The sequence below is a fragment of the Herpailurus yagouaroundi genome, unplaced genomic scaffold, assembly GCF_014898765.1.
Source record: "Herpailurus yagouaroundi ecotype Mexico unplaced genomic scaffold, PumYag 192, whole genome shotgun sequence".
Classification (NCBI taxonomy): Eukaryota; Metazoa; Chordata; class Mammalia; order Carnivora; family Felidae; genus Herpailurus; species Herpailurus yagouaroundi.
In genome coordinates, this window is record NW_024412423.1 from 761751 (window position 1) to 777932 (window position 16182).

The 16182-nt window shown below is 43.0% G+C and overlaps 1 protein-coding gene across 1 annotated transcript in view; it reads right to left on the bottom strand.

Annotated features, from left to right (window-relative positions):
* Positions 1–10445, bottom strand: part of CANX (calnexin) — a 35146-nt gene extending 24701 nt beyond the window's left edge. The window contains exon 1 of the mRNA XM_040444192.1: positions 10279–10445. The gene's annotated coding sequence lies outside the window, so the exon portion shown is untranslated. The remainder of the gene's footprint in view (positions 1–10278) is intronic.
* Positions 10446–16182: the final 5737 nt, after the last annotated feature.

The window sequence follows — 16182 nt, forward strand, 5'->3', positions numbered from 1 at the left end:
TGTACGAAAACATTTTTCTAGCTGGTGAGTTATTTCCTATGCGTGTACTGGCTAACAATTCTGACACTGCTATATGTGTACACTGGAACTGAACAAGTGAGTATTTGGGTGGTGGATGGTGGGAGCCACTTTTCATTGCTGGGTGTGGGAATTTACAGATAAGAAAAAGCCAGAATACTCTATATGGTAATGGAAGAGAGTCAGAGACATCAGCACAAACTCATGTTGTGCTTAATTTACAGAAGATTACACATAGTAGTATTTATAGATATGTGCATATATACCCATTAGTATGCACACATTTCCTTGATGTGACACTTGCGAGGACCTAGAAGAAACTATACCCCGGTACAATAAATACACCTAATACCAAGATGTTGGGGGTATTTTTGTTTTTACATTTATTTATTTTTGAGAGAGAGAGACAGCACAAGTGGGGGAGGGGCAGAGAGAGGAGACACAGAATCCGAAGCAGGCTCCAGGCTCCAAGCTGTCAGCACAGAGCCCGACGCAGGGCTCGAACTCACAAACCGTGAGATCATGACCTGAGCCAAAGTCGGACGCTTAACTGACTGAGCCACCCAGGCGCCCCTAGATCTTGGTTTTTGTTTGTTTTTGTTTTTTTTTTAACGTTTATTTATTTTTGAGACAGAGAGAGACAGAGCATGAACGGGGGAAGGGCAGAGAAAGAGGGAGACACAGAATCGGAAGCAGGCTCCAGGCTCTGAGCCATCAGCCCACAGCCCAGCACGGGGATCGAACCCACGGACCGCGAGATCGTGACCCGGGCTGAAGTCGGACGCTTAACCGACTGAGCCACCCAGGCGCCCCTTAAAGCAGGCTTCATGTCCAGTGTGGAGCCCAACACAGGGCTTGAACTCATGACCCTGAGATCAAGACCTGAACTGAGATCAGGAGTCAGACATTTAACCAACTGAGCCACCCAGGGGCCAACCAAGATCTTGATTTTTAAAACCACTTCCAAAAAAAGGGGGACCCCTTGGAGAAATGGCCAACTCTAGGATTGGGGCAGGAAGTACACAAGATAAACCTGGGACATCTTGCAGTGCCATAAAAAAAAATGTTCAAAAAAGAAAACAAAACTAAAATACCCATAATGATGGGAGGGTATGTCAAAAGAACACAGGAAAGAGTGCCCAATGGCCAAAGCTGGAACAGTATGAGCAAAAAATAAGTGGTACTGGATAATACCCCAAAGTATAAAATAGATGCCCACGGATCTATACTGATACAAATATATGGGTAAATAAATAAATGGGGGAGGAGAGCCTAATTCCCCACTCCTAACGTGTGGGCTGCACATAGTGATGTCCTCCTAAAGAGAACAGTATGGGAAGGGGGAAAGAGAGAGGAACTTTCCACTGGAGAAACGTGGCAAACACTGCCTCACCCAGGTGATCAAAGTCAACATCAACAGTGATAGGTCAGGTTGGTAGCATGTACACTGGATACAATATGATGAAAGAAAGGACTTTAACCTCAATGGTTTTCCTCCCAAATACCCCCAGTCTAGTCATGAGGAAAACAACAAACAAAATCCCAATAGAAGGACATTCTACAAAAAAACCTAACGGTAGTTTTCAAAAACCTCAGGGTCATCAAAAATAAGGAAAGTCTGAAGAAGTATCACAGCCAAGGAAAGCCTAAGGAAACATGAGTAAATGTAATGTATCCTGGAACAGAAAAAGGACAGTGGGTAAAAACAAAGGAAAGCTGAATTAATGATGAACTTTAGTTAATATTTATGTATTAATATCGGTTTGTTAATTGTAAATTATAGTAAATATACTCTATTAACAGTAGAAAAAACTGGATATGCGTCATCTGGGAATTCTCTGTACTATTCTCATTATTTTTCTGTAAATCTAAAGTTGTTCTAAAAATTAGTTTGTATATATACGTGTATACATACGTGTATATATATAAACACATATGTATACACACATACATACACATACACAACCACGTATATATACACACACATATATATAAAAGGATGTTCTACTATTATGCCTCAAATGGTTGATCTCCCTCCTAGGGCTGAAATGTACTACAGGAATCTAGTCTAACTCCCCTTTTTGAGAAGAAACTGAGGGCCAGACATTGACTTGCCACAAATCAGTTATTGGCAGAATCAGATCAGAAGTCAAGGTTCCTACCTCCCAGTGCAGTGCGCCCTTCCTGGTAATTCTACAAATGCTTTTGTCTTAAAGACATGAAGTGATTTTTCACATAGTTTAACATCCAAGAGGATTTCAGAAGAGGATTTCAGGGGTGTTTTCTCTCTTTTTAGGTCTTCATTTGTCTTTACGCTGACAGAATCCTAAGCAGAGTGCACACTTCTATTATCACTTTGTTTTTCTGTTTCTAAGATTATCCATATGAAATACCTAACAAGCAGCTCAGGAGCAAAGCAATAACACTTTTAGAGAATAGACAGCACACCTCTCCTCAACTTCCCCAAAGTCACAGAGCAAGTGGACCCTGTATTTGGAAGGCTCAGCAGTAAAAGTGAATTAAGAACTTACCTTTAAACCGAGAAACATTTTTCTCTAGTAAAGAAACATTGACCATGTTTCCTAAAATTCTCTTCTACTTCACAATTCAGGTTAACATACATTAGCTCGAGGGCAAGGTTTCTCACATTCCCACATGCTGTAACAGCAAATTCCTCCCGACCTATACTTTAAGCCATTATATTCTTAGAGCACTTCATTTTCCGGTTTTCTTTCAGGGACCATCTTCTCTCCCTCTCTCTCATAATTTTTATCATTCCAAGGCCTTACCTTAAACTCTACAGCAAAGCCCCTCTGAGCCAGGATGCAAATGCTGGATGAATATATATAACCCATAACTAGGTTACTCAGTGCTACATGAAGCCTCACAGTGGGTCCACTTAAATTCCTATCTTGGTCAAACTACAATCACTACAGGCATGGACCTCCAGGACAGCCAGCAATTAAAAAACCAAAGCACAAATATGAAAATCTTTTAACATCTATGAGTCTACTGAAGTGGACAACTGTCTCAAAAATACCTTTAGGTTACATACAAATATGAGTTTTGTGTGGCTCTGCCATAGGATAATGAAAGCAAAGACCCAAGTCAATAAAACCAATACTATGGGGCCAACACCAAGACCAAAGCTTGATCTAAAAGTAAAACCTACAACATCTAGGTTCTAGAGAAATCAACAAACTGCAGATCCTTCAAATAATTAGTCAATTGGGCTTATAACAAAAGCTGGGTGGCAAAGTTCAAAGATTGTTTTCTGGGGGCACTTGGGTGGCTCAGTCAGTTAAGCGTCTGACTTCAGCTCAGGTTATGATCTTGTAGGTCATGAGTTCAAGCCCCACATCGGGCTCTGTACTGACAGCTAAGGGCCAGGAGTCTGCTTTGGATTCTGTGTCTCCAACTCTGTCTGCCTCTCCCCCACTCACACTGTCTCTAGCTCTCAAAAATAAATAAACATAAAAAAAAGGCTGTTTTCTGGCAGCCACAGGCTTAGACTGGGAATTCTGTATTACAAAGGGGTTAAAGGAAAAAATACATCTGATACACATTAGAAAACCTGGCTTGTGTCAGACCCTAAAGCAATATTTATTGCTGACATTAAACTCCGTGAGTGCTAACTATATATCAAGTATGAAAAGAAGTCAGTAGTCTCTAACCCTCAGGAACTCAATCTACATAATATGGTTGTCCATAAAGTCTGGAAACATAAGGAGCCAGGGAATTAAAAACAAATTCAGAAAAGGGGCGCCTGGGTGGCTCAGTCGGTTAAGCGGCCGACTTCGGGTCATGATCTCACGGTTTGTGGGTTTGAGCCCTGCATCAGGCTCTGTGCTGACAGCTTGGAGCCTGGAGCCTGCTTCTGATTCTGTGTCTCCCTCTCTATCTCTGCCTCTCCCCTGCTCATACTCTCTCTCTCAAACATAAAGATTAAGAAAAATTTTTTAATCCAGAAACATAAAAATTTTTTATAGATTTAAAGTGACCTTAATGTCATTATATATACTTGCCTGTGTTTTCAGAGTGTGTGAGTATACTGTAGTATTAGTTCTACTAATCAATTTTGGGGGGTTTTGGGGTCAATATCAAAATAAACTCGTAATATTACAGACTTTTATTTATCTAACTTGCAAAGCAGGCACACAGCTTGTTAGCACTGCTTAAGACTCATGCTAGTATTTTCTTTCCATAAAAAACAATGCCAGGGGAGCCTGGAAGGCTCAGTTAAGCGTCTGACTTTGGCTCAGAGGTCATGATCTCACTGTTCGTGAGTTTGAGCCCCATGTCGGGCTCTGGGCTGACAGCTCGGCTCTCAAAATCTCAGGGACAGGAGTCTTTTAAAAGCACTTAATCTACTCACTTTTAATACTTCAATCCACTCTTTTTAACTTTTAAGAGTGAACACATCTTGAATTCTAGAGATGGAAATTCCCTATTTTTAAGCTGACGAATCAGAAAATTAATTCCTGACATCCAAGGCAATATAGTGTATGTGGTGGTATAACCTGTCAAGTCGGAGAAACCTGGGCTCCAGACTCTCCTGCTCCTCTCTGTGGCCTTGCAGCTGACTTAACTTCCAGGAGTCTTCTTTCCCTATTTTATAGATGTGGGTAATAGTACTACTGGCTGAAAGGCTTGCTGTGAAAACAGAAAAAGATAATACAAAGTCTATCAGAATCCAATACTTTATAGGTATATGCAAATAGTTTGTTCTTTGACACACAGTTAGTACAACCAGAGTGAATACACCTTCAATTCTCATCCTAGACCAATAGGTCTAATATGTTTGCTTACTCCTCCAATGTTTTTCAGCAAAGCTGAATAATTTTGCATAGCAAGAAAAACCTGCTTTCCACCAAGTACACTGTAGGATTTCTTCTTTAACTCTTCCTTGCAATAGTGTCTATACAATTTTCGCATTGGTATATAGAAATGTCCATGTTTATCTGTGATTTTTTTTCCTGCCCTGTCATCAATCACTTATCTTCATGAATTCTCTAAAAGTTAATTGATTTTTGGTTAATTATAATTCTGTTCCCAGCACACATTGTGAAAAAAAACAAACTATACACAACAATGTACATGAAATTTCAATTGAGCACAAAATATCCTATTTAACAGAAACAGACACATGCTGCACTGAATTTTAGCAAATCTGGACAACCACTTGGATCAACTTTAGGAATGGGTAAACACTAATGGAATATTAAATTTCGGGACTCATGGGTGGCTCAGTCAGTTGAGCATCTGACTTCAGCTCAGGTCATGATCCCGTGGTTCGTGGGTTTGAGCCCCAAGTCGGGCTCTGTGCTGCCAACTCAGAGCCTGGAGCCTGCTTCGGATTCTGTGTCTCCCTTACTCTCTGTCCCTCCCCACCTTGTGTTCTGTCTCTCTCAAAAACAAACTTACATAAAAAGATTTTTTTTTTTAATTTCTACCCTGTAATAATAGAACTTTTATCCTCAATAAAGACCTATTTAGAAAAAAAATCTTTAAAACAAATGGAGACTTACATTATTTTTTAGTTAATTAAATTTACATTTTTATATTTTATCTTTTTAAGTCTATTTTTTCCTAGGAAAGAGAGTATTGGTCTGGGGCGCCTAGCTGAGTTGGTAGAGCATGTGACTCTTGACCTCAGGTTCATAAATTTAAGCCCTATGTTGGGCATAGAACTTATGTAAAAATATATATATATACATACAAAATATATATATGTGCATATACACACACATACATGGTTTTCTTTTCTTGCGAAGTTTTTGTCTGGTTTTAGTATTAAGGAATACTGGCCTTACTAAATGGGTTAGGAAGTATTCTCTCCTATTTTCCAGAAGAGTTTGTGAAGTTAATTCTTTCCTAAGTTTCTGACAGAATTCACCAATGAAGACACTTGGTTCCAGGCTTTTATTTGTGGGAATCTGTTTCTCAAAAGTTAGGGAATGTCAATCTTAATTCCTGTAATCCATGAGAAATTAAAAGAAGAACAGAAGAAATCCCGGGAAGGGATTATTTGTCTCTTTATTCAAGTTGAGGAAGTTCTTTGTATTCTCAGTTTGTTGAGTATTTTTATCATGAAAGGGAGCTGCATTTTGTCTAATGCTTTTTCTGTGTTTACTGAGATGCAGTTTTTGTCCTTAATTAATGTAGTGTGTTACATTCATTACTGTAAATTGAACCAACCTTGCATTCCTGGAATAAATCCCAGTTGGTTATTGGGTAGTGTCCTTTTAACGTTGCTGGATTCCATCTGCTACCATTTTGAGGATTTTTGCATCTATTTTCACAAAAGATGAGGTCTACTGGGGCTCTTGGGTGGCTTTGTAGGTTACACATCTGACTCTTGGATTTCGGATCAGGTCAAGATCTATAGTGTCTATAGATCTACAGATATAGAGCCCCACGTCAGGCTGGTGCTGACAGTTGGTGCTGGTATTAGGGTAGTTTGGCCTCACAGAATGAGTGGGAAGTGTTCTCTCTTCTATTTTTGGAAGAGTTTATGGACGACTGGTGTCAATTCTTCCTTAAGTATTTGGTAGAACTAACCAGTAAAGCCACTTGGTCCTAGGCTTTTCTTTGTGGGACTCATCTTTTAACCTACTGAGCCACCCAGGCACCCCTGTGGACTCATCTTTTAAAAGAAGATATTTCAACTAATTCCTTTAATCCATGAGAAATTAGAGAGATGAACAGAAGAAATGACCTGGCTAATATTCTTGGTTGTTTAGGGGGGGAAAAAAAGTGATTTTTAAAAAGGCAGCATATAGGGGCGCCTGGGTGGCTCAGTCAGTTAAACGTTTGACTTCAGCTCAGATCGTGATCTCATGGTTCAGGAGTCTGAGCCCCACGTTGGGCTCTGTCCTGACAGCTCAGAGCCTGGAGCCTGCTTCAAATTCTGTGTCTCCCTCTCTCTCTGCCCCTTCCCTGCTCGTGCTCTCTCTCACTCTCTCTCTCAAAAATATTTTTCTTTAATTTAAAAAGGCAGTGTATAATAAGAAAGGAGGCAGTCTTTCTTTCATGTAGGTTATCCACTCATCTATTAATACACCCTTTTCAAAATTTAAGTCTTATAGGTCTTAGGTATCTTTGGTTATCTAATTTAATCCTCACAAGAACCCCAGGAGGTTCAATCACCCTCAGTTGACACGTGAGAAAAATAAAGCTAAGAGAAGTTACATAAACTGTCCTAAGTCACAGTTAGATATACAGTAATGTTTATGAGCGGGAACTCAGAATTCTGTCACAATCCCTCCTCGACTACCCAATAACTTGGCACACTAAGTCAACTACTAACCTCGGGGCCCCAGTTTCTTCACCTCTTAAATGAGAGCACCACCACCATATACTTCTCAGGATCATTGTATGAACAAAATGCACGTAGAAAGTGCTTATGACAGTGCCTAGTTTACAGTACGTACGCATGACATCAGCAGTGAGTGATTTCTACTAGTACTAGGTATTGCCCAGTGAGATCATTTAAGTTTCAATGGTTCTAAAACTCCGAGTTTTAAGGCAAATGAGAAATTTTAAATCTTAGATTGGAAAGGAACCAGTTAAAAGGAACTCGATTCCAGGCAGGCAGAGATGAACAATTTTACTAGTACTTTTTATACCTTCTGATTGTATTACACATGCATCCAGTCAAAAATCAAAAGCACTAAGGTGGGGGAAGGGACCACATAAAATGTGGTCTTTATTTAAAAATATATCTCATTCAGGGGCTCTAGGTGGCTCAGTTGGTTAAGCGTCCGACTTCAGCTCAGGTCATCTCACAGTTCATGAGTTCAAGCCCTGCGTCAGGCTCTGTGCTGACAGCTCAGAGCCTGGAGCCCGCTTGGGATTCTGTGTCTCCCTCTCTCTCTGCCCCTCCCCCGCTTGTGCGCTCACGCTCTCTCTCTCAAAAATAAATAAACGTTAAAAAAAATTAAAAAATATATATATCTCATTCATTTAAAAATATAGAGAGAGTACCTTGTTTACAGTTTTAAATTTTGTTTTTCATTGACAGGAACATTATAATCCATTTTTCCATAGCACTTTCTTTTTGCTATAAACCAAGTATGTTTAACATGTGAATACTCAAAACACATTGAAGATTCTCTAAATTCTTTAAAAAAAAAAAAATTCTCCAAATAGTTTTCACAGCACACAGTTAAGCTTAATTTAAAAGTACATCTGTTGCAGTTAAAAAAGCATCCAACCAGCACTTTCGTGACAAAGTCCTACAGTAAGCTATACAGGTTACAACTATGTTCAGTGCACTTTTACTTTGCTTCGGAGTCATTATGAGCTGAATTTGCACACTATTCAAAGTAGTTCCTGGTTCTCCATCTCATTTGTCCCTCCCTGTAGCCCCCTAATTGGGGGTGTGGCATCCAGGAGAGTTCCCATTTCCATTTTAAAGATGTGGAAACCAAGCTAGTTACCTAAGCTAGTTACCATGATGGGCCTCGAATTCAAGACTCTGCATTCTGCTTCCAACTGTCACTTTGTCCCTTAGGCTATCTAGCAGGGCAAAGTGAACTCTAAAGGATGCAACAGCACGATTGCCAAAACGGCAGCAACAGCCTCTGCCCAGACGTTTACCTCTCATGGTTCTTGGAAGATAACCTGTTAGTTGGAACTGTCTGTCCTGTTAAGATAAGTTACGTGGAGACGGATGAGAACACCCATTTTCAGATAGGTCAGAAAATCTGTTGTTGTGGGGCACATTCACTCCAACACACAGTTCACTCTGGGCTTCTCATGATCCAGTCACTAGGCTTGTTGGCTTATGTACCCTGGCTGGTGCAAAGGAGAACTCCCACACAGTGCTTTACCTCTGTTCCAAGTCCACTCTAAGTACAATTACAGCAAGTGTACAACATGGCAGTGATTCTATTCAAGACCCTCAAAAAAAATTTTTTTAATGCTGAAGAGCTAAGATACACAATGATTTCAAAAATCAATACAATTCTTCCCTTAAAAACAACCAGCAACAAAACCCAAAAAACTCTACTCGTTAAAAAATTAAAATGTTCCATTTCCTAAATTAGAGGTAAAGAGACTTAACCTTGGCTCACCTTAGTCCTCAGTTTAACTTCCCTCAACCACCATTCACTTGTGCCATACCCTGCAGTTAACTCTCTAGATCCAGTTCTCCCCCCCCCCACCCCATTGCTAAAAATGTAACTTCAGGTACTGGGAAACAGGACTTAACCAATTCAAACAGCAGGATGTCAGTATAGTGGACCAACAGCATTCCGACTATAATAATTTATTGCAATCATTATTTATCTGGCAGTTAATATAGGGTTATCAATGTGTCTTCTCTGTCTTATTTTACACACATCTCAATTTAACTCTAACGACTCCATCAGGTACTATTATGCCCATTATTTGGGGAAGAACTGGGGCACAAAGGGTAAGTAAATTGCCCAAGTTCACACAGCAGCAAATGGTCCATAAAAGACTTGAACCAGGGCCTTAACCTTAAGCACTACACCAAAACTGCCCTGCCCTCAACTATAATCCCAAACGTGATCATAAAATTAATGGCATGACCTTGGGCCAGTCATTTCATACCTCTGGGTCTCAGTTTCCTCCACTATAATACAACCTACCCTAATTAAAAGCAGGGGCTTTCCTGCTTTTAATGTCCGGTGAATTTCCGACTGGATTACTCCCCACCCCCAAATAGGTGTGTATGTTAAGACTGAAGTTCTTCAACCACGGCGTGTTCTAGCACATTCTCCATAGTCTTCGGGGTGCTAGGGTTCAGTCTTCGCTTTGCGCCTTTATTTTCCAGTATTGAACCTGTAATGCTAATCCTAAACATTCTCTCTCGTTCTGGTACTACATTTTCCCACTGCTAGGAGTACCGACTAGGCCTGATCCCACCCCAGACCTTTACCGGCTATTCCAACCCACCCCGCGGTTTCCCAGGTAGCCAGGAAAGGCCTTAGAAAGCCCTAGAGAAGCAAAGCCATAGAAAGAAGTTGGCTACCCAGAGGTCAAGGGAGGCTTCAGGGCACCTGCCACGCCTCCCGACCCCGGCAGCGCGGCCTCGGCCTGGCTCCCCAAACCAAGCGGCCCCGGTTAGGGCCTCGTCCCTCACGACTAGCGCGTCTGCCGAGGCCTGGGCCCTAGAAACCCAGCCCGACCCCCTCGGCCCCGGCCACGCCCGGCCCTTCGGCGCCGCACCGCGCACCCGGGCCCCCCGGGGTCCTCATAGGCCGGAGGACACGCGCAGGCCTGCTGTCTCACCTCGAGTTTTACGGGGACCGCCGGCGGCGCCCGCGCCTCCACCCGCCCGCACACCTGGCCCCGCGCTGCAGTGGAGACAGCGGCAGAGACGGCCCGACCGTCACGTGCCGCAGAACCAAGAGGCCTCGGCTACCGCTGATGCCGCGCGAGCGAGCCCCACCGCGCAAAGCCCGGCCCTGCGTCCGCCCCTCGCTCCTGAGTAGCTACGGACGGCACCAAGTCCCGCCCCCCCGCGCAAGCTCCAGGGTTCGGTTGGTCGGTGAGGCCATCGCTCTAGGCACCTTCCCATACGCCCCCTAGGGCTATTCTTCGTGGAGTGTGGGGATTGGCTAGGAGTGAGGCAGGAAGTGGCTGTTGGTTGGGTAGGAGAGAAGGGGGAGGAACAGTAGCGGAATAGGGAACCTCGGGCGCGCGCAGCCTGGGGCGGGGCCGGTCTGGCACGCGTTCCCGCGCCCGGTTGTCCTGGTGCCTTAGTGGGCCAGTTGCCCGATGTTTCATTCCCGTATCTTTGGCTTCTTCCCCGCCGGTGCCTGGACCTAGAACCCAGGATGGGCATCCCGTTCACTTTGCTTAGGGGGCAAATGACAGCCGGCAGAAGGAGTGGGAGATCGGCTGAGCCTTTGGGAAGGGCCAGTTCCCAGAGGCAGCATGTGCGGGGATCAGATGGAACCCCTCACCGGCTTCTTTGGCCCGGCCTGAAGTTGACTGCACAGCTCTGGGTAACCAGGCACCACCGTTCCTGCAGAGTCATCTCTCTGGGCGCAGCAGCCTGCGGCCGCCTCCTTACCCAACACACAGTCCAGTATACTATAATCCAAGGTTATTTCCACTTTCAGTTTGTGATGTTTCCTTAAATAAGATTAAACATAAAGGCACAGAGACTGACGGCAGGATTGAGAGAAAAGGACAGTGCAATGGAAAGATTTCAGACACATCACAATTTTTATAACCCACTTTAATATGTTGAAGAAATGGAAATGGCCAATGGCTTTCCTAGACCTTTTTGGGTCCTGGTCTCTGACTTCCATTTGTTTGGATACCCAAAGGCTGAATCTTAGGATGGAAAAAAATTGGAATCAGTAGATGTATCACCTATCCCAAGAACCAGCATTATTTCCTCTTGCCACTTTTAAGGAGAAGAGAAGGGTCAGAGTTTGGTGTTTGCATAAACTTAATATTCTCCAATTCTTCACCCCCCAAATCTATGTAAGAGAATTTTTATAATATAAATTATAATTTGTGCTGTCTCTCTCAAAAATAAATAAACACTACAATTTTTTTTCAAAAAAGGAGTGTGCAGGGAGATGGTTTAGGTTTTAGATCTGGATTTTAGATTTAGTATGATTCCAGGGAGATCTGAAAGACAATGAGGCCAGTTGGGAAACCAATTTTTGCAGTTGATTTAAGAGCAGGATTAGGGAATGGCAGGGTGTGTAGAAACACGAGCATTGGGGGAGCCTAGGTGGCGCAGTCGGTTAAGCGTCCGACTTCAGCCAGGTCACGATCTCGCGCTCCGTGAGTTTGAGCCCCGCGTCAGGCTCTGGGCTGATGGCCTGGAGCCTGTTTCTGATTCTGTGTCTCCCTCTCTCTCTGCCCCTCCCCCGTTCATGCTCCATCTCTCTCTGTCCCAAAAATAAATAAAAAAACGTTGAAAAAAAAATTAAAAAAAAAAGAAACACGAGCATTGAATGTTTGTTTGTTTTAATGTTTATTTATTTATCTTGAGAGAGAGAGAGAGAGAGAGAGAGAGAGAGAGAGAGAGAATCCTAAGCAGGCTCCACGCTGTCATCAAGGAGACTGACACAGGGCTTGAGCTCAGGAGCTGTGAGATCAGGACCTGAAAATCAAGATTCAGACGCTTAACCCACTGAGCCACCCAGGCACCCCAAGCATTTAATGTTAATGCTGAAAAATGGCCCAGTGGACTCAGGAGGCTAGGGAAAGAGAAGAATCAAAGCTAACGCTGAAAGTCTGAGCTTGGGTGACTGGAGGTGAACTGTAAAGGCCCTCAGAAGAGGGAATTCAAGCTTTGCTGAGCCTGAGGATCCTGTCTGGGCCCAAGACAGAGCGGGACAGGAGATCCTGCTAAGAGTCCTGATGTGGATTTTTTTTTTTTTTTTTTTTTTTTTTTTTTTTTTTTGCCAAAGCTTAATGTTCTTCAAAGGACGAAGCAAAGGACAAAACACTGAGGAATGAGATTTTTTTTTTTCCAATTTGAAAGCAGTCACTATTGATTAACTGACCAGATTACACAAATCATCACTGTAGACACCTCAGTTCATCCTTCTACTAAGTTTGCCAATCTGGTCCTACCTGTTGCCAACATCTCCATCTTCTACAAAGTGGGTGGTCTTTCTCTTCATCCCACTCATGAAGAAGATAATTTGAAGGGCCACAAGGAATTGTTTGCTTCTTTGAAGTGTTTTCCAACAGTATATAGATCACCCGAATCAGAGTCTGCCAAGCAGATGATGCCATATTTACCAAGAGATGGAGCAATCCAAGTGTTATCTGTCAGGGTAATTTGCTCCTTGTTGATCTTTCCGTAACACTTGTGGATCCATTCATTTTCTGACTTAAGGCTCATGTACTTCATATGCCAATATATGGTCCCACAAATGAAAGGTGAAAAGGAAGCTTTTATTTTTATTTTAACTGTTTTAATGTTAATTTATTTTTGACACAGAGAGAGACAGAGACAGAGCCCAAGCCAGGGAGGAGCAGAGAGGGAGCCACAGAATCTGAACCAGGCTCCAGGATCTGAGCTATCAGCAGACCCCAACGTGGGGCTTGAACTCGTGGGGCTTGAACTCACCAACCTCGAGATCATGACCTGAGCCAAAGTCAGACGCTTAACCGACTAAGCCATCCAGGCGCCCCAAAAAGGAAGCTTTTAAATAACATATGTATATTAGTTTTCAAAAAAGAATCATATAAATGTGGGTGACTGGCTGGCTCAGTCGGTACAGCATGTGACGCTTGATCTCAGGGTTGTGAGTTCAAGCCCCACAATGGGTATAGAACTTCTTAAAAAATCACATGAAAGGGGCGCCTGGGTGGCGCAGTCGGTTGAGCGTCCGACTTCAGCCAGGTCACGATCTTGCGGTCCGTGAGTTCGAGCCCCGCGTCGGGCTCTGGGCTGATGGCTCAGAGCCTGGACCCTGTTTCTGATTCTGTGTCTCCCTCTCTCTATGCCCCTCCCCCGTTCATGCTCTGTCTCTCTCTGTCCCAAAAAAATAAATAAACGTTAAAAAAAAAAATCACATGAAAGTCTGCTTTTTGTGTTTCATTTTTAAAAATAAAATATATGTTTGGGGAGCCTGGGTGGCTCAGTTGGTTGAGCATCAGACTTCGGCCCAGGTCATGATCTTGCAGTTCGCGAGTTCGAGCCCCACGTGGGGCTCTGTGCTGACAGCTCAGAGCCTAGAGCCTGCTTCGAATTCTGTGTTTCCCTCTCTCTCTCTGCCCCTCCCCTGCTCATGCATGCTCTGTCCTCTCTCTCTCTCCCAAAAGTAAGCATTAAAAAAAAGTTTTAAAAATAATAAAAATAAAAATAAATAAAATATATGTTTATGAGGCGCTTGGGTGGCTCAGTCAGTTAAGCGTCCAACTCTTTATTTCAGCTCACGTCATGATCTCATGGTTCCTGAAATCGAGCGCCGCCAGTGGGGCTCTGCACTGACAGTGTGGAACCTGCTTAGGATTCTCTCTCTCCTTCTCCCTCTGCTCCCCACCCAGCTCACAGTCTCTCTCTAAAACTTAAAACAGCTAAAAATAAAAATAAAAAAATATGTTTCAAACGCACCATAAACAAAATTGTTGAAAACTTCCGTCCTTCTGTGCTTCTTATGACTTAACTTGCCTCTCCACCTTACCTGCGAAGCCGCCCTCACCCTTGCTTACCCCCACCTTCCTTTGCCAGAAAGAGAAAGGGGGCACATAGCCAGAAGGAGCACTCTCCGTTCCCATCTTGTTCTGTCTTGCTGGTTAGGCTAGTAATGATCATTTCTGTGCACCTACACTAATCTAGCAGTGTCAAATTGAGAAGGGAAAAAAAAGTACATAAATAGAGTGCCTGGCTGACTGAGCCCATAGTGCATGCCACTCTTGATCTGGCAGTCATGAGTTCAAGTCCCACGTTGGGCGTAGAGTTTACTTTAAAAAAAAAGTGGGGTGTCTGGGTGGCTCAGTCCGACTTCAGCTGTAGTCATGATCTTGCAGTTTGAGAGTTCGAGCCCCACATTGAGCTCTGTGCTGACAGCTCAGAGGCTAGAGCCTGCTTCGGATTCTGTGTCTCCCTCTCTCTCCTTCACAAATAAATAAACATTAAAAAAAATGAAAAGAAAAAAAAAGTACTGGGGTGCCTGAGTGGCTCAGTTGGTTAAGCCTCTGACTCTCAATTTCTGCTCAGGTCATGATCTCACAGTTTCATGAGTTCGAGCCCTGCATCAGGCTCTGCACTGACAGTGTGGAGCCCGCTTAGGATTCTGTCTCTGCCCACCCCAACCCTGCCGCCTCTCCCCTGCTTATGCACTCTCTCTCAAAATAAATAAATTGAAAATAAATAAAAAATTAAAATTCAACTTTATTGTACAGTTTCGTGATTTTGAGAAATGTACAGAACCATGTAACTACTATCATAGTGGAGATCTAGAACATTTCCATTACCCCAAAAGTTTCCTCTGAAGCTTTTTCTTTTCCCCTTAAACCAAATGTGGGGTGCCCTCTTCTGACACTAATTGTGATGTCTTTTTCTGACAACACTTCAGTCAATTCAATTCAGTTCTGACATCAACTACCCAGAGTTAGTGTCAGACTTCACAGGTTTAAGGGTTCAGTCCCACAAGACTGCCCCCATTTCAGATGCCAGCTGCAAATAGGGTGCCCAGACTGCCACATGTCTGCCTGGTTGGCTACAAATTTAGGGGTTCCCATCAAAACCTTAGAGGAGAAAGCAGGAAAAGACCTCTCTGACCTCAGCCATAGCAATCTCTTACTCGACACATCCCCAAAGGCAAGGGAATTAAAAGCAAAAGTGAATTACTGGGACCTTATGAAGATAAAAAGCTTCTGCACAGCAAAGGAAACAACCAACAAAACTAAAAGGCAACCAACAGAATGGGAAAAGATATTTGCAAATGACATATCGGACAAAGGGCTAGTATCCAAAATCTATAAAGAGCTCACCAAACTTCATACCCGAAAAACAAATAACCCAGTGAAGACATGGGCAGAAAACATGAAAAGACACTTCTCTAAAGAAGACATCCGGATGGCCAACAGGCACATGAAAAGATGTTCAACGTCGCTCCTCATCAGGGAAATACAAATCAAAACCACACTCAGATATCACCTCACGCCAGTCAGAGTGGCCAAAATGAACAAATCAGGAGACTATAGATGCTGGAGAGGATGTGGAGAAACGGGAACCCTCTTGCACTGTTGGTGGGAATGCAAATTGGTGCAGCCGCTCTGGAAAGCAGTGTGGAGGTTCCTCAGAAAATTTAAAATAGACCTACCCTATGACCCAGCAATAGCACTGCTAGGAATTTATCCAAGGGATACAGGAGTACTGATGCATAGGGGCACTTGTACCCCAATGTTTATAGCAGCACTCTCAACAATAGCCAAATTATGGAAAGAGCCTAAATGTCCATCAACTGATGAATGGATAAACAAATTGTGGTTTATATACACAATGGAATACTACGTGGCAATGAGAAAGAATGAAATATGGCCTTTTGTAGCAACGTGGATGGAACTGGAGAGTGTGATGCTAAGTGAAATAAGCCATACAGAGAAAGACAGATACCATATGGTTTCACTTTTATGTGGATCCTAAGAAACTTAACAGAAACCCATGGGGGAAGGGAAGGAAAAAAAAAAAAAAAAAGAGGTTAGAGT